This window comes from Euprymna scolopes, chromosome 10 (genome assembly GCF_053919585.1).
Source record: "Euprymna scolopes isolate OS-2025 chromosome 10, ASM5391958v1, whole genome shotgun sequence".
NCBI lineage: Eukaryota > Metazoa > Mollusca > Cephalopoda > Sepiida > Sepiolidae > Euprymna > Euprymna scolopes.
The window spans coordinates 147,900,099-147,923,439 of record NC_136491.1 but is presented as its reverse complement, the minus strand read 5'-3'; positions in this window follow the sequence as shown (position 1 = coordinate 147,923,439).

Sequence of the window (23,341 nt, the reverse complement as noted above, 5' to 3'; positions counted from 1 at the left end):
TACAGGAAAATATTTTACGTTAAACCGGCCAAAGTAAATTTTTAAAATCTCAGCAAATCATTAAAAAAACACAGATTTGCTATCATCTGGATATAGACAATTGAACTCCAAATCGAACGATCTTCTGATGAAGCCTATATGTATCTCACTTTTGTATTAAAATATTTTAATGAGTTCAGTTTCTGTTAAATAAAAGAGGTAAAATTGAAAATCTCCGAAACTCATATAAATATAACATATCTGGAGCCGAACGTGTTTTATACCTTTTTACTTTAGTAGATTTTCTTTTTAGTGAAATGGGTGCTTAAAGCTTTTATTTACTTAATAATTTTCTTAACAAAAAGAAAAACACAAAACTAATATTACATCTTATAATTTAAATATATTTTCCGGAATATTTTCACGTTTTCCATAAGTGGTCTGCAATCTGAATTAAAGACATTGGCGTGTCAGATCTGGTATCTGGTCGAAGTTTGGAAACTACTTCTCTAGAATGCAAATAATGTTATTATTTTTATTAAACACGCCTAATGCAAAAGTAATATTCTTAATTTATTTAAAATAATCGGTAATGAGAAATATGCGCTTGATCCAGAATTATTTTGAAACAATTTGCCGATATGTTGATGAATGGAAACTATGTTGTATATACATATTCTCGATACCAATAAATAGTTTAGATGCATATTACTACAATGTTACTTAGTCTCATGATATCTATCTTAACAAAAACATACGGTAAAACACGCTATGACCTATTATTCTCAAGCGGGATGATATACTTATTCGAGTTTAATATTGAATAAGAAAGGAAAGCTATTTATAATAATGTTATAACAAATACAAATATAAATTTATCGCCATTTCCCAAATATGTGACACACTCGGGAGTAAGATGAATGAATTACATCAGTTAATAATGTGTCGATAGAAGTAAACTAGATAAGCAATAGTAATACGCTTCAGCATATGTATAGGGGAGTAGCGCATAAGGAAAGTAGCTTGTCGATGTGAGCATTACAGAAGTGCATAAACCACGTAGAATATACTGTGTTATTGCTCGAGTAATTCAAGCAAACCGTCAGATGAAGAGCACCTGAATTGATCCAAATTTTAAAGTTTAGTTCATTAGCAGTGATTATTTAATATTTTATATTAAACTCAGTTAAATGTCCTATTAATTATCTCATTCCACGTCTCTCTTAAATTAATCGAGCAGAATAAATGTATAGACATTTATTTCCCTTTTACTAGCATTGACCTTGCGAATTGGCTGCTCACATGCTAGACGTGTTACTATAACAGTAAAACTTTCTCAAAATGATTTAATTTCTGATTGTCGGATATAATTAATTAAAACGTAGACCCCTACTACCAGGTCTCCTTCTCCAATATCAGTAAAAGCTTCCTTATGTCCTATTCTGTATTCGATAAACTCGAAACGACTTTATAACTTTATTTAATTTTAAAAAAACATTTACCAACACTATTAATTTTTTGTGCCTGTCCTTACTCTTCAACCATTACATTCAATGTAAACATTTAATTATAACTTTCTGAGACCTTGTTCGTAATTATTATCTAAGCAGCGATGATGACATATTTTTACTATTAAAATTTGGTGGTTTCTATTTCTAGTTCCTTTGAAACAGCATGCAAGGTTATTTATATATTCTGCCTCTGTTACTAAGGAGAAATAACAAGGCCAGCATGCTGTTTATCTCGACATTATTATGACCTTTGTCCCTAAGAAAATGTAATATGAAATAACCTTTATTATAAAAATTGTCCAATCGTTGCTTTAAGGAGAATATACCAGTTTTTAATAGTTTATGAGTCTGGCTTATTTTTTATATATTAGATATATGTCCTTTAACTCCCAATACCGGTCGTGTAGTTTTCTGTGAATGATAAAATGATAAATAAGTTGCTTGTTTTTTTATAAGTGGGTAACTTTTTATGAACGCCGAAGTACATTCGAGGATAAAGTTTAAGAAATGCATAGTGTTCATTAAGATAATTGTTACTGATTTTTTTTTAATTTGATAATTTAACAATGCAGCAACAATTTGTTTACACTATTCTTAGAGACTTGCAAGTAGCTCGAAAACAGGCCAGTGAAACAATGTTTGACAGTCAGACAGTTGTAGAAAAATACTTTGTTCATGGATTTGGGCATTGACAGAGAATGGGAAAAATTGATGATCGTGGTTGTTACGGGACGAGTACTTTTTTGTGAAAGTTTAGCGGGGGAACTATGACTTGCCAGAAAAATAACGATATAGCGTAGGCAGACTCTCAACGTCTAGTCTATTGGTAAAAAGATTTACAATAATTGCTTTGGTAACATTCACTTAGTTTATTACTTTACAAAAGATTATCTGTTTCAAGAAAGTTATCTCTATTCCTAAGCGACGCAGTTCACTCTTTCCTTCCAGTCTAAAACGTAGGTAAAATGGTGTTGCTTAATTACTGTCAATTGATTTATGTTTCCTTTATCTTCCTTTAATTTATAATCTCAGTAAGAATATTAATAAACCTTTTCTTACCAGCCTGCATATCTTCATTTAAATTATACGCTTTTACAAGTAATATAATTTTCATATCACATAATTATAAAATTATGGCGTAACTCTTATGCTATTAATTCTTGTCTTTTATTTATTATATATAAAAATACGTAGATCAAACACTATTATAATTGAATTTAAGTCATGAACATTAAAAACCAGTGTTACATGTAAGGGCTGCCCCCTTCTCATGTAAGTAAGAAGTTGACTAGATAAGTGAAAATAATGTTAGGAGAAGGCTAGACTCGAACCTTGTAGACAAGTGTTAAAGATAATAATAATTTCAGTCCAGGGTTAATTCTATTAAATAGCTAAATATGGTTTATCTCGGAAAAAGAGTCGATTGTTGATTTTCTTTTAGACATATGGATATTAAATATGTCAGATAAAAAAATGGAAAATGCGAATTAAAATATATTGTTAAAAATAGGTTGGGTATTAAAAGATAAAAATTGAGGGTTCTTTATTTTGCCAAATGTTTGTTTGGACAAACATTTGCTAATCCATGTGAAAGTAGTTACGTTGTTAAACATACTTCTGACGTCAAAAATAAAGGAATATTTCTCAATATGGGACTCTGAGGGTTCGAAGTTAGAGAGTTGGAGATCATCGAATACACACGGTAATAGATCAGTTGGAGAGAAGAGCCCCTTAGAAGGGAAGGGAGGAACGTAGATCATATACATCCAAGTTTGAATACCTGACATCATCGATCGGCCGTGTGAAAAATAAAGAAACCAACTAGGTGTGTAACTGTTTGTCTCGTTTCGTCATTGCTCACAACCAAAAAGGTAAATGTGTTTTTATCATCTTGTAACGTACTCTTGTACAACCCTTCAAAGTATTATGTGTCTCCTCATCTGTTAAAAAGAATCATTCTAGTCAGATATGCATGTCTCCCTCATTATAATCGCTTGCTCTGAGTCCCCATTAATGTGTCCCCAATATGCACCCCTGTGCAACACCAGTTTATAAAGATTCATTTCACTTCGACTAAAAATTTCAGACATTCTCTACAACCGGCTTTTCCAAAGTTTTCAAACGATGAACATACCTGACTTATTTTAACCGGGAGTGTCAAAATATAAAATAATTCGATCAGAACGTATTTTATGCTATTCTTTTATAATGTATTTTCTTTATAGTGAAAGGGGTTCTCAAATCCCATATTCTATTATGTGACATTACCTACCCAAAATGTGGTTGGGCTCCACAAGGGAGGGAGTGGAAGCTTAAAATCCATTAAAAAGGGCATACGTAACACTTTATTCGATATACTGCGTCCGAGTGACAGCAAAACTCCCTGATTAGAGAAAATAGCAATATAAAAAAAATCATTGTTTTAATCATGTTTTGATTATCTGTCAGCAATAATGTCATTTTAAAGGCTGAGGGAAAACATATGTGGTGAATCAGTGCAAAATAATACGAATTCGTATATTGGAGAACAAATGTTTACGTTTTGCGGACAGTCTTCTGACCTAGCGATCAGCTGCGATTACGTGGAAATTAGAAGACGGACCCAATCTTGACAAGGAGGAAATAACGCTGTCGTAGTTGATTGGTTGGAAGAAACAGCCCATGTTACCACGCCTTGCACTACATAATCCTATGCAGAGCTGGAAAAAGCCAGTTAGAGTATGGTAGTGATTTAAGAGTCGGGGTGACGAGTCGAAAGTGCACTCCCTCCCCTCACAACGCCCCGTATTTCTAAGCCAAGAAGAGACAGAAAGGGAAAGGCCTAAATACTAATTGTCAATTATATGAACACTATATTTTTGAACTGATCATAAAAGAACAAAGTTTTTTTCTGTGGCATTGAGCACTTTTCAATCGGACGGCGAATTGTGACTTACGGTTTCTTTTTCTTTAGCGGGCGACCGACCTGCGAGACAACGATATATCAACCCTGACACGAGAGAACTTAATAGGCCCCGGCCGCGAAGGCATTACTGATTAGCACAACCAACCGGCCCTACTGCATTGAAAAGTGTACCATCCGATTAGTGTCGATCAGAATAGTGACTCTTAACAAAAAGAAAATCACAAAACTGATTTTCCACGTTTCCAATTTAAAAATTTTTCCTGAATATGTTTGCGCTTTCCATAAGTGGTCTTTACCGAATTAAAGACGTTGTTGGGTCAGATTTAGCTTCTGGTCGGAGTCTGAAGACTTATGCTCTAGAATGCAAATGATGTTTTATGTTATTTGTATATAAAAATAAATACAAAAAACATTTTTATTCATTTAAAATAATCGTCAATGGGAAACGTACGCTTCATCCAGAATTATTTCGATACAATTTGAAAATGTGGTAATAAATCGAAACATTTATGTTTTGTATACATATTCTCGAGAACAATGTATCGTTTCGATGAGAAATATTAGAACACAAGTTGATCTTATGATATTTATCTTAACAAGAACATATTGCATCACATGTTATGACCTATTATTCCCCAGCATGATATCATTATTCACGTGGAATATAGATTTAGAAAGGAAAGCTATTTATCATAAGTCTATGACAAATATAAATATAACTTTATTGCGATTGCCCTAATATGTGACAGACTCGAGAGTCAGTGGAATGAATTACACCAGTTAATATATGTATATATATATAATCAAAGTAAACAAGATTAGAGCGTGGAACGTAAGAAAAGTCGCTTGTCGATATGAGCATGACAGCAGGGTTGAAACAACGTAGGATGTAGTGTGATATTTAATGTTATATTAAACTCAATAAAATGTGCATTAATCATCTCATTCTATGTCTGACTTCAATTAATGACGCAGAATAAAGATATAGACATTGATATTCTTTTTAGTAGATCTCTCGAAGAGGCGGCTCATATGCGACTTGCGTTACTAGAGCAGTAAAATGTTTCATTCCTGATTGTCGAATATAAATTAATTAAGACGCCCAATCTGCCTAATGTCCTATTTTGCATTTGATCCCCACTACAAACGATTGTACATCTTGAAAGAAAAAAAACATTATTAACGTTGTTAAAGTTTGTTCATTCCTGTGTTCCCTTTTTAACGATTACTTTCGATGTAAACATTTAAATATGACCTTTTGAGACGTTGTTTTTTTATTATTCACTGGACGGCGATAAAACATATTTTTCTAGTAAAATTTAGTTGTTTTTTTTATGATCTTTTGAAAGTCATTTATATTTTCTTCCAATCTTTCTGGGGGAAAAACTCATTGACAAGCGATTACTCTCGACATTATTATCACCATATAACCTAAGAATCTTTAAAATAAAATAACCCTTATCATTACAAAGGTGTTTAATCATTGCAAACAAGTTTTTAAGAGTACATTAGTCTACCCAATTGTTTAATATATTAGAGACCGGTTCTTTGACTCACAATACAGATCGTCCAGTTTTCTGTGACTTATAAATAAGTTGCTAGATTATTTTACAATGGGATCACCACTTATGAACAACACTCGAAATTAAAGGTAAATGCATGTATAGTTTTCACTAAGATAATCGTTACTGATTATGTTTATTGAAAATAGGAAGAATTTGATTAGTTTATGGTAACAATAATAATTTCTTTAGACTAGACTTAAAAACGTCCATGTTTTAAGTAACTGGAAAAGGCACCTCCTACCAGACTACAAGCGTTCTAAAGATAATGCTACCTCTTTTTATTCCGCTCTTATGGATCATTGCGATGGTAGATTTTATTTTGCATCTATATTCTGAATGTTACATCGCTCTGTCGCAGATATTGTTTGTGTAAAACTGAGAAAGAACCACATGTCATGTATGTGCTGCAGAACAAATGATGCGGCATTTTATAACTGGCAAAAGTGCATTCAGAATCGTGTTTATTCTGTCGAAAAATAAATTCCAGGGCAGAGTTACAATGGCTTCACTCGGTTGTAAATAGTACCATTAACATTTGTATATCTAATGAGCAATTTAAAAAAAAGAAACTTTATTTTAAGACAACCTCCGTATGGGGAAAAGTACCCCAAAGGCCGATGCACAGCCATCGTACATAGCGAGCAGCGGTTCATTAGAAACGGTGGTGATTATGTAGAATAGTAAAAAAAGGCATCCCTCTTTACTCTGCAACTTTATAGCATTTATTTGAAAAAGTTAATGATTTCATTTTTAAATGGCTAGCATATAATAACTCTAATTTTCAACCACCATAGCGTAACACTATTCTATAATCATCATAGGATGATTCACTTTTGGAAGAGCGCGCATATAATACATAAAAAAGCATTAGCCACAACAGCGTAACAAGATTCTTAATGACACGTGATATGTATTTCATCCCGCAAGGTTTACACAGCGAAAATACTGAAGACCATAAACATAATAATAATAATAACTAAAATTATGATATTTGATTTTTACATGGGGAAATTTCATTCTCCTTTCAACTAAATATCATTGTCTTCGAATATTTTAAATACATGTTAATCATTGCTGTTGCTGTTTTTTTGTTTTTTTACTAAAGTCATATAAAGGAAATGTTTAACCACAGTCAGCTATGCAATGTGCAGCTGGTGTAATCCTAACACAAAATAGTAACTTTTGTAATATTTTGCTGCGTTGGTTAGTGAATATATATTACGATCAAGACAACAGAGAAATTCATAAATCTCTGCTTAAATCTCTAACTTATATTTGTATAAGACAGTAACTAGCGATGATCCTTTTAGTTCTAAATAAATCCTGTTAAGAAATCAGTAGCAACACTAGTGCATATGTTTTCTTTATACTTACTTTGAATTCTAACTTCGATAATACAATACATTTTGGAGACTTTTTTATTCGTCGTCATTTTGATTTCATAGCGTTGATGGGGTATTTCTTGTGTTTTTCAAAACTTATTTAATTAGTATTTTCTATCATCCCAGCCAACTAGACACGGCTTCTGACGTGCTTTATTTAAATTCTTTGTATCGCCTTTAAATATGTGATATTCAATGTAGATTATAAATAATTAAAACTTAAAAGGAAGAGTTATTTACAGTCATTTAAATTTCAATTTGTGTTTTTCATGTGTTAATTCCGCCTAATGTTATTTCTTTCAATGTGATGCTTTCGCTACTCGTTTTAGTTGTATTGATTGTTCGTTTGCGATACTTTACGTTTTAAAATGTATCATGGACAAGTCTATTATTGTGTGATTTTTAATATTTGTACTAAAAATATGGCAAAAACACTAGAGGATGACCTCCAATCTGTAGTGGAATAAGGAAAAATGGATGGTCACATTCAATGCTGCCAAGACTAAATTTGTTTCTTTCAATGATTACAAGAAACCTTCTCTACCACCAATAGCAATGGACAATACCTCTTTATCTGAAAGTACATCTTTTAAACTCCTTGGCTTAAAGTTCACAGGAAACATGAGTTTGAACAAGTATATTGAAAGCATTGCCAGGACGGCAATGAAGAAGATAGGATCCTTCTACCGTGCTAGAAAACTACTAACACCTGAAAGTATTCTGTATCTCTACAAGGCTATCATTCGCACATGTATGGAGTATTGTTGTCATATTTAGGCTGGTGAATCTGCTACTCGTCTCTCGCTCCTAACCAAGGTTTAAAAGAGAGTCGCCAACCTGATAGGTCCTGAACTGTCATCTAAGCTTCAGCCTCTGTCCCATCGACGAAATGTTGCAATCCCTCTGCCTGTTCTACAAGCACTTTAATGGTGAATGCTCTGACGAACTGCAAGCACTTGTACTCTCACGACAGAAACACCCTCGACAAACACGACACGCAGCTAAATCCTATCCCCACATAGTAGAGATCCCTAGATGTAAAAGAACATTCTACTCCAGTAGTTTCTTCCCCAGAACCCCTAGACTTTGGAATTCCCTCCAAGGTCCCTGCTTCCCCAACTTTACTGACATGCAGAAGTTCAAGTGTAACGTGAACCGACATCTTGCTGCCCAACTCTCTACATAGTACCCCAGTAGCTGCTGCCCCTGATAATAGCTCCCTATACCAAAGTGGATATGTGCCTTGTTTGGCGTGAAAATGTAACAAAAAAAAACTATGTCTCTCAAGTAATACACCTTAATTTTAATGTAGTTATAATTTAAGTACATAATTTCTTTCATTGTATGTTAAAACTCCCTAGGGTTCAAATATATATAAATACATCATGTGTACTCTAAAGCAATGACAAATTAGAAAACATTGTTTAACTCCTAAGCACATTAATAAAAACACAGCTTTCTTTTACTCCCGAGGAACATGCATTTTACTTGAATAAAATAGAACGAACACCTGTCGGAGAATTAATACTGGTTTCATAGATAGATCGCTTGTAAATAGAAATAACTATATAAGTAAATACCGATTGATTTTTGCTGTAAAAATATAAGAGGGAACACACCTGTTAATGCTAAAACTAAGAAATCTTATGAACACAAAAAAGTTAAATGAACAAACATTTGAGACTATAAATATAAGATAATGTAGATATATAATAAACTCTAATTAGCAATGTATTCGCTACACACATTTATGTATGTATATATATATATATATATATATATATATATATATATATATATATATATATATACATACATAAATGTGTGCAGCTAATTTATATTTATATATATATATATATATGTATGTATATGCATATGTATATATATGTATATGTATTTTAGTGTAAGTGTGTGCATATGGATGTATGTGTATTTATATATATGTTTATATATGTATATATGCGTGTATTTTTACGTATCTGTGTTTGTGTGCATATATATATATGTTTGTGTATGTGTATGTATGTTTATATATATATATGTATATATATATATATATGTATGTATAATCACGCATGTGCTTTTCCCCCATTTACGTATGTGCATTTGCTGTATATATTTATGCGTGTGCTTGTATTTGTGTGTTACTTATTAAAAATGTTTTTTTTTCCCTTAATTTTTTTTATCTATTATTTAAGTTACTTAAGCTTTCACCTATTTTATATTTTATTTCATTAAAATAAACCTGTAACGTATAATTTATACCTGCCCGGCTAATTTGTTTTTATATATATTATATTTAATTATATATATCATTATACTATCAAAATAAACATGTAAAGTATAATTCATTAACTTATTTTCCTTTTCTTTTTCTTTCCATTTTATAAACAATAAATATCTTTCAATCTCTCCCCGCCCGGCTAAATCACTTTAAACCCCATTTTCAACCCGTTCCTTCACTAACATTAACTCTCCAACCTGTTGCCATGGTGATCCTTTAAATTAACCGTTACTTATGCCGTTATCAATAAAAGTAGCGTCTTTTAAGCTTAAACCGTTAAAAAAAACGTATATAAGAATTTACACATAATTAATATTTAATTATAAACCCCTCTCTTATTGAATACACTCCTACCACTTTAAACTGCAACGTCCTCTCCCTATCACTCCCCCTTCTTTTCTAACTCCCCTTTATCTACGATTTTTCCATTTTTATTTGACTTTATAACTTAGTCCATCTATGAATTCTGACGATGCTAGTTGGATTTTTTCCTCTCTTTGAGGATTTTCCTCTAGCTGAAACAATTTGTAAACTCATTCTTGACTCACAGTAATAAATTTCATATATATATATATATGTATATATATATATATATATATATATATATATATTATATAAATACATTTGGACCATGATTGTGAGTTCGTTGCATAGGAACCCCGATTTTTCATGAAATTTTACACAAATATTTCTTATGTATCTGGCAGTGTTCTTAGATAGATTTTTTTTATAGCAAAAGCTTCCACAAATATCTATAACACAAACTAGAAATACTCTGATGATAGACGGAATAGGCGATTATGACTAAAGTGTACACGTTTGAGAGCCTTTTCTCATAAGCGGATTTCAGAATGTTTTAACTATATATATATATATATATATATATATATATGTGTGTGTGTGTGTGTATGTGTGTGTATGTATATATATATATTTATATATATATATGTGTGTGTGTGTGGGTGTGTGTGTGTGTGCGCGTGTTTATTTGTTCACTGAAACATTGGTACCGTCGGGGTTAAGCCCAATATTAGCGGGGACCATTTAATTGTAAATGATATAAGGCGCTCGTACGCCATTTTTGCTTATTTAGTTTACCGTGGAAAAACGGATTGCATCCATTATTTTTAATAATGTTATTGTTTATTTAATTATAGCTTGTCCGTAGCTTTCTCTCTATCTACCTATATATTCTACTTTAGTAGCAATTTATCAATTATTTATTATTTAATTAATATTTTTGTGTAATAATCTGTTAAATAATTGTGCCCCATCTGATTCTCAATTTTCATGACATCCGGTCCTGCTCAGCTATTTCTGATGTATATTAGATGAGGAAGGTAATTCATGCATTTTTCTCCTGTACTCTTTTACATTATTCTTATATTTATTGAAGGGGAATAACTCATTATCATTTATTTAATAAAACCATTTCATTTTTATTCATTTAAATATTAAATCTAACGAATCAGTCTATATACCTATGCTATTATTTTATTTTATTTGGTTATCTATCTATATATATATATATATATATATATATATATATATATATATATAGATAGATAGATAGATATAGATATAGTATATATTTATGCAATATAATTTTTTTAAACTTTCACTTTTACTATGTTCACTGCCGATTTATTTTTTTCCTGTCTTACTATATATTCGGAGGTTTTAAGTAAAATATTTACACTTACTTTATAGCAAGTTTTCTCCTATATAAGTTATTCCAATTTGCTGAATTATGATAAAGAGGCCTTTGTAAATGACCACCCACCTATATAAAGTCACTTAACCTATAAATATCCTTTTTTATTTCATTTTTTCTATTTTCGAATTTTACCAATTTGCTTTTTTTTCTATTTATTTTTTAAAACGGTATTTATTTAAAAAATAAACATTAATAAGATAACTAGATAAATAAAAAAAAATAATTTCCAAAAATAAATCGAAAAAGCACAAATATATAAACTCTCTCCCTCCACTGATGCCAGAGATTTTGGGGAAATATTAGATATTGTGTAATTCATATGCAAAACTAGGAAAAATATTATTTTTGAAACATTGGTAAACGTGCAATATCTTTCGACCCCCCAAGAAACGTTTAAAATTACGACTGTTAAGGGTTTTCTAAGGTGCTGAAAACAAACATAACTTTAAGATTCCAGAAAAAGAAAACTTTTAAAACATATGAAAGAATTAAAGCTTCGAAAAGAGGGGGATCACTATTTTTACATTAATTTACCCTAAAATGAACACACACTTTATAATCACTTTTCGGAAGGCGTCTGTTATTTTTTTAGGAGTGGTCTTTATTTATTAATTGTGACTTGCTAGACCAACACAATACCTGCCTTGAAGAACTTGTTTCTACAGGTGTTCGAGTGTGCTGAAAACGAATATTGCATTAAGATTTTCCGCAAATAAGTATTCTTTCATGTACTACGCAATACATTTTTGTTATAAGTTATTTCCATTGTTGTACGCTCAAGCGCATATTATTGCCTTGATACAAACTTTCATATGTTTATTGAAATTTTTGTTCTCATTCGTATTATAAGATTCTTTTGTATTATCTATTGTTAAAAATCAACCCTAGTTTATTCTATAATGTCATAAGTGTTGACCTATTGACAAGTGTAATACAACGCGTAACACACCGACTGTTTATTAGAACATATTTAACTGTCACTTGTTTTAACTGACAAGCTCCAGTCAAACGATTTCCTTTGATATTAGCTAGCTTCATTCTCGAACGATTATCCTTTTTAATGATGACCTTTCTGTCTTCTAGGAAAGTATTTCAAAGAAAGAAACACATTTATTCTCATTAAAGTCTCATTATGTCTTCAATCCGAAACGAATAACCTCGTGTTGTATCGGGCTGCTGATCTGTTCTTAACTATGATTAATGACACACTATTCTCATTAATGGTTCTTGGGGAGTTCGTCTTTTTATTTGAATGCTTATCAGCGTTTGAAGTTTACCTATCGACCCCCTTCCTATAAAGAAATTGGTCAGTATATTCACCATCTTCTCAATTTTCTGTTTCTTCAGTCTACCATTTACTTATTATTAACATGCTTTCGTTTTTCTTTCTTCCTCTCCGACATAATCTGTGCTCATTATACTTCATCCTATTTCCATACTGCTTACTTTTTTTGGACATTACTTATATCATGCACATGTATTACTTTACTACTTAAACTGCACTAATTCGATAATTTCTTTTATTTATTATTCTTGTTATTAGGATATATCTATCGCGTTTATTATTTCGTCTTCAGAAATGAAAACATTTTATTTTGTTTTCCATCATTATTCATTTCCTATGCTCAGTTCTTCTTTTCTTTTTAACTTAAACACACATGTTTCATAAATTAGTCGTGTTCATTTGTCACAATGAAAAGGGCTGTCTCCTCTCCATGTAAATAAGAAGAATATTAGATAAGTGAAAATAAAATTAGGATAAACTTAGAATCGATCCCTGCAATCAAAGGTAAGTAACGGAATGTTAGAAATGTTGTCTATTGTTACATTTTATTAGAATATTTAAATATTGTTTACATCCGATAAAAGAGTTGATTGTCATGCTGTTAGAGATCAGAATATTAAAACGTCTGCTAAAAGAATGAATAATGCAAAATAAATTTTATTGTTTAAAATAGGTTTGATTAGAAGTGAGGATCCTTTTGTTCGCCAGAAGTGTGTTTCGACAAACATATGTAAAACCACGTGAAACTGGTCACCTTTGAAAGATACACTTCTGACGTCATAGACAAAGGACATTTCTCCACATTATGGGTTCGAATTTTAGTCGTCCAGAAAAGAAAAGTCAGTCAGCAAGGAAGCCAGAGAGTTGGTCAGTTAATCCATCGGAAGTGAAGGGAGAACATTTAGACTATGTAGATCTAAATTTGAATTCCTGACGTCAATCGACCGGTCGATTAGATTAATAAAGAAGTCAACCTTTATTTGTAACTGTTGTCTTGTTTCATTCTTCATCACACAGGAAAGGTAATTGTGTTTTATCATCAATTATAATGAACATTATAACCCCATCCACGTTATGTGCCCCATCTGCTACATCACAAGTAATGTCTATAAATGCCTCCTCTCCTCTAATATGTGTTAAAAGAAGTGTACTATATATAAATGTCTCCTCTTTCATAATCACTATCGTTATGTCTGTCTTACATGATTCCCGTTATATATGCGTGCCACTATCCCTCAGTGCCACTGTTGATAACAGACTCTACAGCATGACCGACTGGTGATTTGGCCATACGCGTAGAGATACAAAGAAATACATTCCAGAATTCCCTTAATAGATCTCTCTATTTTCTGTCCGGACCGTCATAAGGTGAGCACACACATTCCTGTATCTCCGTAAATGTGGAGGGCACCCCCTCCCTCAACACTAGTATGGGTAGGCTATTTAGTTTGGAAGAACCTATTGCCTAGGTTTAATAGTAAAAATAAATTATAATTTGTATATTGTATTGTAATATATATTTTTTTAAATAAATAGACAAGATTATACAATATATATTACAATTGTGCCGTGTGTCGTTTTTTTGTGTCTGCCATAAATGCGTTCATTGAAGAAGCGGCTCTGAGGAAAAGGAAGATTCCAACCCGAATGTAACCAAACGTCAATACATTTCATGGAAGAAGAAGGAGCCACACAGCCACGTCCAACATCTCAGGTATCCTTTTTCCTATTGATACTCAGGCCCATCGTTACATCTTCATTGAACGTGTCTAAGACGATAAGTGTAACAGGCGAAGGCGGTCACATGCCAGTGACCACCTGATCGTGTTATATATGTGCCCCAATATGAACTTCTCGCCATCCTTAAATAGGGATTCACTGCTACACAACACGCTTTTTTATATGCATTCTTTTATAATTAATTTATTTATTTTACATATATGAGCTATTGATTGTGAGCTTATTTCGAATGTGTCGCATTTAAAATTCGTTTCTGTCTTCTCTAGTTCATATTCTTCCATATTCCACATCGTCGTTACGGAGATATTTAGGTTTTTATTCTATTTTAATACAGCACTGTGTTTACAATACACCAAAAAGTTAAAAAGAAAAAAAAGATATTTTAAAATAGTAATAAAATGCTAAAGTCCATGGGCAGGAATGTTTAACTATAAATAAATTCATTAATAAGATATTATTACAAATTAGCTAAAGATGCGTTTAACAAGCGTGAATTTAAAACATCAAATGCACGCACGAAATCTACAAAGTGCTAAAATACAACGTTTAACATGTGAATTTTAAAATATTACGCTTCCACACACACACACACACACCCACACACCCACACACATATGTATATATGTGTGTGTATATGTGTGTATATAAATATATATATATATATATTAATATATATACACATGTATAATTCTCAGAATGTGAGAGATTATATATAATTATTACCACAGTTCGAAGAACTCCGCATCCCACCAGAGCCATGCAAGCTAACGAACCGAAAGTCTAAAATTCGAGTTTAGCCCTAATCTGGGCTCATCAGTCATACATATCAACACCCGGAATTTGAAACCCGAGCTACCTGCACGCGAGGAAAGCACTCTACCAACTGAGCGAACTCCCAACACACAAGAAATTCTATTAACCAACACAGATCAAGCAAACCGCGACAGACGGTTCGTTAGCTAGCATGGCTCTTGTGGGCTGCGGCGTTTTTTGGAGATGTGGAAACAATTATATATATATATATATATATATATATATATATATATATATACATATATTAGACTACCCGTTACCCGTTGGGTCAGTATGTTACATTAGCTATGGAGATAATCTATGGGCGTGACCCTTGTGACTTGTGAAGTAAAGAAATAATTTTTTTTGACATAACAGAAACATTTCTATGAAAGTATATTAAAATGAAAAAAGAATATAGATATATTTCTATGCCTCGTTCTGTTTATTTTGGAAAAAAAAATCTTACAACCATTGAATTGTGAGTGGTTTGCCACATTTATAGGTAAATATGCACTGAACAGATAATCCTAATGTTAACTTAAAATTTTGATATATCTTTTTTAAATGAAATTGTAAGTTGAAAGTACAGAATAGTTAAAAAAACACTCTCCCCATATTAAGAATGGCATTTAAATAGAAAATGAAAATAAAATGTAACTTTTACATTTATTTTAAATAAACGTTCATTAGACATTGGGTCAAATATTTAATTTATATGCTAATAATAAGGTCAATAAAACTAATTAAGAGAATCCGAAAATGAAGGATATAAAAAAGCAGAAAATATTAACAATTGTTAATTGGATAATTTAAACGCGAAAAATAAATAAACAATTAGGACGCATAAAACGTACGCAGTAAAACGATATGTTTTATTGTCAAGTTGATTATTTACGCTCTTATGTGTTTATGTTTGTGTACGCATGCGGAACCAGAAGTCGTAAACCGGATGTTGGGTTGCAACTCCCGTTACAAGGTCATATATATATATATATATATATATATATATATATATATATATACATATATATAAGATTTATTGATGCCGGCTTTTAGCGATATTAACAACATTGAAACGGAGGTATTGTTTTTTTTTGTGCTAACTTAGCGGTTTAAAAAAAAAAAAAAAACATTCCAGTTATTCATATGTATATACGATGAATCGCGCTTGTTATTTATGGAAGGGATGTAACTATTTACTTTTATTATTAAATATTATTAAGGTGTATAAAGGTATACCTATGGACATGCGTGTTTCTAGCTGTTAGATGTCGTCAGCATAGATTAAGATCGAACTGCTATCTGATACTGTACAAATCTTCCACGATATATATATATATATATATATATATATATATATATATATATATATATAGAATACAATAAAGTACATTTTCAGGACCAAGTATTTATTAAATATGATTTATTTATTTCAACAGTTCTTAAAATATATGTGTTTTTGAAGCAGCTCTTTCGTTACGTGGAACCGATCTGTTACTTGTAAGTTAATACTGAAATTAATTTATCGTTGATACTTTAGAAAAATGGGCTATATTTATCTAGAAAGAAAACAAATTTAGGAATACTGCTCACTAGGCCTTACACATTATGTTGAAAAATAACATTGCGAATGTTGTTACTGCCGCCATTTTTATTATAGCAAGATCTACGTTCGTTATATTTTACTTATTAATCAAAACTGTTCCATAAAATTTTCAGAATTTAGGGAGCAATTAATATTCGTTTCCATCCAAATGCCTTTTTCCCATCTCATATGCTCCCTTTTTATTATAAAAATTAGTTTCGTAATTTGATTTTTGTCCATCACATCTATTATTATTATTTACATTTGTGGTAGCAAACCATTTATAAAAGATACTATACAAAAAAGGGTACAATGTTTTTTTTTATAAAAAATGAGTTTAGTCTAAGACGAAACGAAACCATTTTCACTGGGTACAAAAATTAAGCGTACTGAAGAGTAGGACTTGTTTAGAATCACGATCCAAATCTTAGGTTATTACTCAATAATTTTGAATATTTAGGAGGACGTATCAAAACCATTATTACTATGATTATATAGAAGACGAGCCCGGTCTCTGAGTATGAATATGAACAGTGTTACAATTATATTAAAAAGACTATCGATTGTTCAATGTATTCTCTATTTATTTATACGAAGGCACCTACAACAAATCAACGTATGGTTGTTGGAGGCTTTATCATTAAATTGTTTTAGTTGCTTAATAAACCTAAATGGGCTTTCATGTCGAAATTACAATATGTAACTCATGAAGAAATTAAACATCAGTATATATATATATATATATATATATATATATATATATATATATAGTAAGTTATAAAATATATATGATGTTTAAGCTACACAGAATATTCCGCGTTTCATCCACGTTAGGATTCATCAAACTTATGCGGAAATTTTGTGGTCGTCTCGCGTTTTTATATACTCCCCTTCTATTGGGTTTTAGTTAGCGAATCAGCTTTCTAATTTCCACTGCATGCTTCCTTATCAGCCAATGAACAGGCACTTACAGGACAAATACCCTGTTGACCTCCAGTTGACCATTCCTTTGTTTGTGCTATTTTAGTGGTGAGCGTAGATATCTAGTGTCCTGACCTATTTTAAATCTAGGTTAAGTGTTTTTTATATGCTAATATATATATATATATACATATATACATATATATATATATATATATATATATATATATATATGATAGTTCAGGTATATGTATGTATATTTATTTCTTTATTTTCTATTGTACTTGTTGATTTTTAAAATTATTTTGTATCTCTATTCTAGAGTAAATTTTATCCTGGGAAAACAGTTGTTCGCTATTTTTCTCCTACAGTTTAAAATGTTCTTTAAATATAGGATGTCACATTTTTCATGAAGGCATAATCTACATGGATCATCTAGGTCTCTGCATGTGTTTGCCTGTCTTTCGACTACCGGCGAACCTCAGCTTTCCTTGAGTTTCCAGTATTTGTTTGCTAGAGTTGTTTTCATTCGATGTTTTTTTTTTATTATTGAATGTACTTTTGTGGTCATAATATCGAGTTTTGAAATCTAAGGGAGTCATACCTACGTAAGATTTCTTTCTATTCGTGTTTTCTTTCGCAAATAGACATTTATTTTGAAGTGGGCAAAGTGTGCTGTATCTACAGTTGCATTTACCTTGTTCGTTATTATTATTTTCATTTTTATTTGTAGTATGGTTGACGTTGTTCGGATTTGGTTTATTATTATTATTATTATTATTATTGTTATTATTGTTATTATTATTATTATTATTATTATTATTATTATAATTTCTACTAGTTACATATGTGTCCTTTATGTTAGTTTTATTTTTGTCATGGTGTCCACTTTTTATTGTTTAATTTTTTTATTGTTAAGCATAAGCCTGATGAATCCTAACGTGGATGAAACGCGGAATATTCTGTGTAGCTTAATTGCCATATATATTTTATAACTTACTACCTAGCTCTACCTACGTATTGAGCACTGTTGAATAAAGTACTTAAAGTTTACGCATAAATTTATACTTTCGTATATTAATTTATGTGATTAAATGAAGTAGTAATATATATATATATATATATATATATATATATGTGTGTGTGTGTGTGTGTGTGTGTGTGTATAATCAGACACATTTTTAAATAAATTTAGATAGAAATTATTACTGAGTGATAATTTGACCATGTCCTGCCTTTTTTTGCTTCAGCTTCTTTGGCTCTTTGGCCGAGTAATGTTTATTAATTTCCTGTTGTGCTACTTTATTTTTATTGTTTCATATCCTAGTAGCTTTCTATATATGAACAGGTGGAACCTTTTATGCTGAATCTTTTCTTTTATATGTATGACCTTATTATATTTCAGGATGAAAATAATTTAGTCCCTCCTGTCTTAACTATAATCATATTTTGTTCTTATTAGCTCAAGTGGCTACGTTCATTGTCTGGAGAGATTTTATTTTTAAGACATACCAATATTGTCCGTGCTTGTACCGATTACAAATTGTATTCAAATCTTGAGTGTGGCTTAAGGACAGCCAGCTAAATATCTCTTGAAAGAAAGCCAAAACTAACAAGTGTTAAGTGAGCAAATCATCTTAAAAATTACCAATTTACTTGTGTATCCTCCTGACTAATTTCGTTTAATGTGTTTGATAAAATGAACGGTTTCTAATTAGTTAATACTTTACTTTGTAGTCGAATTTTATTTGAGAAATAAAACTGATTGAATTACATCAGACAGAGATTGGTAGGAATTCCTGGGCACTAAATAATTTGCGTTTGGTCTGTATGTTTCTCTAGCTGTATTAAAGCCGTAAATCATTTGCATCTCGATACGAATGTAATCCTTAACCCACAAGGTAACGTAATAAATCTTGAAAATTGATAAGGGTCCAAATTAAATAAATCATATCAAAATAAATGCAAGTGTTAAAATTAGATTTATTTTAATCTATATTCATTATATACAAACATACTAATACAAAAACATTTTAGATAAAAGGAAAAATAGTAATTATTCATTATTCAGAAGGTGCTGGCACTATACCTGTTTATAATAAAGTAAAATATTCTTGATAGAAAAAGACTATCAGACGTACTTTCTGTCCTCAGAGAAGACAAAATAGTCGGCCTCCACATCATTTAATCTCTGTGATATTTATCAGTACTAGATATCAAATACCCCTTAGTGAATTTCGAAACTTTCCCAATGAAATTAAGGTTTTCGTCTCAATAAATAAAAATGATAATATAATTGCAAAACTTCTATTAAATTGACCAAACAAGAAATGAAATTACGTCGGCTGTTTTGAACTTGCATCAGATTTGCATGAATAAATATGGAAATGTCATATTGTCTTTAAGTCAATTGATAAACTGTGTAATTTTTTTAATAGCAAAAACAAATTAAACGTGATAAATCAGGGAAATGACCGACAGATTCGCAATTAAGTTTTAAAATCAAACGGACTATTACATATCTCATACTGATTCATATCTCTATATGTGATATTATTAAATCTACTCACATATCGAAGTAAATTCTACTCATGTAAAAATGACCTTTCACTGCACTGACAAATATGTGATGAAAAAACGTAAGGCTTATGACATAGCCCGATCAATTTGGACCATCGTTTAAATATGGTGTCGTCTTTCATTTTATCGATTTTGAAATACCAGACGCTGTATATATTAGAAAAGTAAGTTATTCTACTATGCAAAAAAGACAAAGCAACATCATCTTCCGTATTCTAGATATCGATGAGACTCTGGACACTTGGACTGAATTATTCACTAGAAAGTTCATTCTTCAAAATAAGCTGGCTCAACACTGTCAGAGGAAATTTGCTCAAAGTATCAACAGGCGCCTGTAATAAGTATTATGATAGTAATGGCACTCTATACTGAAAGATGGCAGATCTATCGGACATCGCTCCCTTTTCTAATGTTACATAGACCCACTACACGATATATCTTTAGATTGTCATGCTTTTACGACAATGTTATTTTCTAATGTTACATAGACCCACTCAATGATATATGTTAAGATTTTCATTCTTTTACGACAATGTTATTTTCTAATGTTACATAGACCCAGTCAATGGTATATCTTTAGATTTTCATGATTTTACGACAATGTTGTTTCTAATGTTACATAGACCCACTAAATGATATATGTTAAGATTTTCATGCTTTTACGACAATGTTATTTTCTAATGTTACATAGACCCACTAAATGATATATGTTAAGATTTTCAATCTTTTACGACAATGTTATTTTCTAATATTACATAGACCCACTCAATGATATATCTTTAGATTTTCATGCTTTTACGACAATGTTATTTTCTAATGTTACATAGACCCACTCAATGATATATCTTTAGATTTTCATGCTTTTACGACAATGTTATTTTCTAATGTTACATAGACCCACTCAATGATATATGTTAAGATTTTCATGATGTTACGACAATGTTATTTTCTAATGTTACATAGACCCACTCAATGATATATGTTAAGATTTTCATGATGTTACGACAATGTTATTTTCTAATGTTACATAGACCCACTCAATGATATATCTTTAGATTTTCATGCTTTATGACAATGTTATTTTCTAATGTTACATAGACCCACTCAATGATATATCTTTAGATTTTCATGCTTTTACGACAATGTTATTTTCTAATGTTACATAGACCCACTCAATGATATATCTTTAGATTTTCATGCTTTTACGACAATGTTATTTCTAATGTTACATAGACCCACTCAATGATATATCTTTAGATTTTCATGCTTTATGACAATGTTATTTTCTAATGTTACATAGACCCACTCAATGATATATCTTTAGATTTTCATGCTTTTACGACAATGTTATTTTCTAATGTTACATAGACCCACTCAATGATATATCTTTAGATTTTCATGCTTTTACGACAATGTTATTTCTAATGTTACATAGACCCACTCAATGATATATCTTTAGATTTTCACGCTTTTACGACAATGGTATTTTCTAATGTTACATAGACCCACTCAATGATATATCTTTAGATTTTCATGCTTTTACGACAATTGTATTTTCTAATGTTACATAGACCCACTCAATGATATATCTTTAGATTTTCACGCTTTTACGACAATGGTATTTTCTAATGTTACATAGACCCACTCAATGATATATCTTTAGATTTTCATGCTTTTACGACAATGTTATTTTCTAATGTTACATAGACCCACTCAATGATATATCTTTAGATTTTCATGCTTTATGACAATGTTATTTTCTAATGTTACATAGACCCACTCAATGATATATCTTTAGATTTTCATGCTTTTACGACAATGTTATTTTCTAATGTTACATAGACCCACTCAATGATATATCTTTAGATTTTCATGCTTTTACGACAATGTTATTTTCTAATGTTACATAGACCCACTCAATGATATATCTTTAGATTTTCATGCTTTTACGACAATGTTATTTCTAATGTTACATAGACCCACTCAATGATATATCTTTAGATTTTCACGCTTTTACGACAATGGTATTTTCTAATGTTACATAGACCCACTCAATGATATATCTTTAGATTTTCATGCTTTTACGACAATTGTATTTTCTAATGTTACATAGACCCACTCAATGATATATCTTTAGATTTTCATGATTTTACGACAATGTTATTTTCTAATGTTACATAGACCAACTCAATGATATATCTTTAGATTTTCATGCTTTTACGACAATGTTATTTCTAATGTTACATAGACCCACTCAATGATATATTTTAAGATTTTCATGATTTTACGACAATGTTATTTCTAATGTTACATAGACCCACTCAATGATATATCTTTAGATTTTAATGATTTTACGACAATGTTATTTCTAATGTTACATAGACCCACTCAATGATATATGTTAAGATTTTCATGATTTTACGACAATGTTATTTTCTAATGTTACATAGACCCACTCAATGATATATCTTTAGATTTTCATGCTTTTACGACAATTGTATTTTCTAATGTTACATAGACCCACTCAATGATATATCTTTAGATTTTCATGATTTTACGACAATGTTATTTTCTAATGTTACATAGACCCACTCAATGATATATCTTTAGATTTTCATGCTTTTACGACAATGGTATTTTCTAATGTTACATAGACCCACTCAATGATATATGTTTAGATTTTCATGATTTTACGACTATGTTATTTTCTAATGTTACATAGACCCACTCAATGATATATTTTAAGATTTTCATGATTTTACGACAATGTTATTTCTAATGTTACATAGACCCACTCAATGATATATCTTAAGATTTTAATGATTTTACGACAATGTTATTTCTAATGTTACATAGACCCACTCAATGATATATGTTAAGATTTTCATGATTTTACGACAATGTTATTTTCTAATGTTACATAGACCCACTCAATGATATATCTTTAGATTTTCATGCTTTTACGACAATTGTATTTTCTAATGTTACATAGACCCACTCAATGATATATCTTTAGATTTTCATGATTTTACGACAATGTTATTTTCTAATGTTACATAGACCCACTCAATGATATATCTTTAGATTTTCAT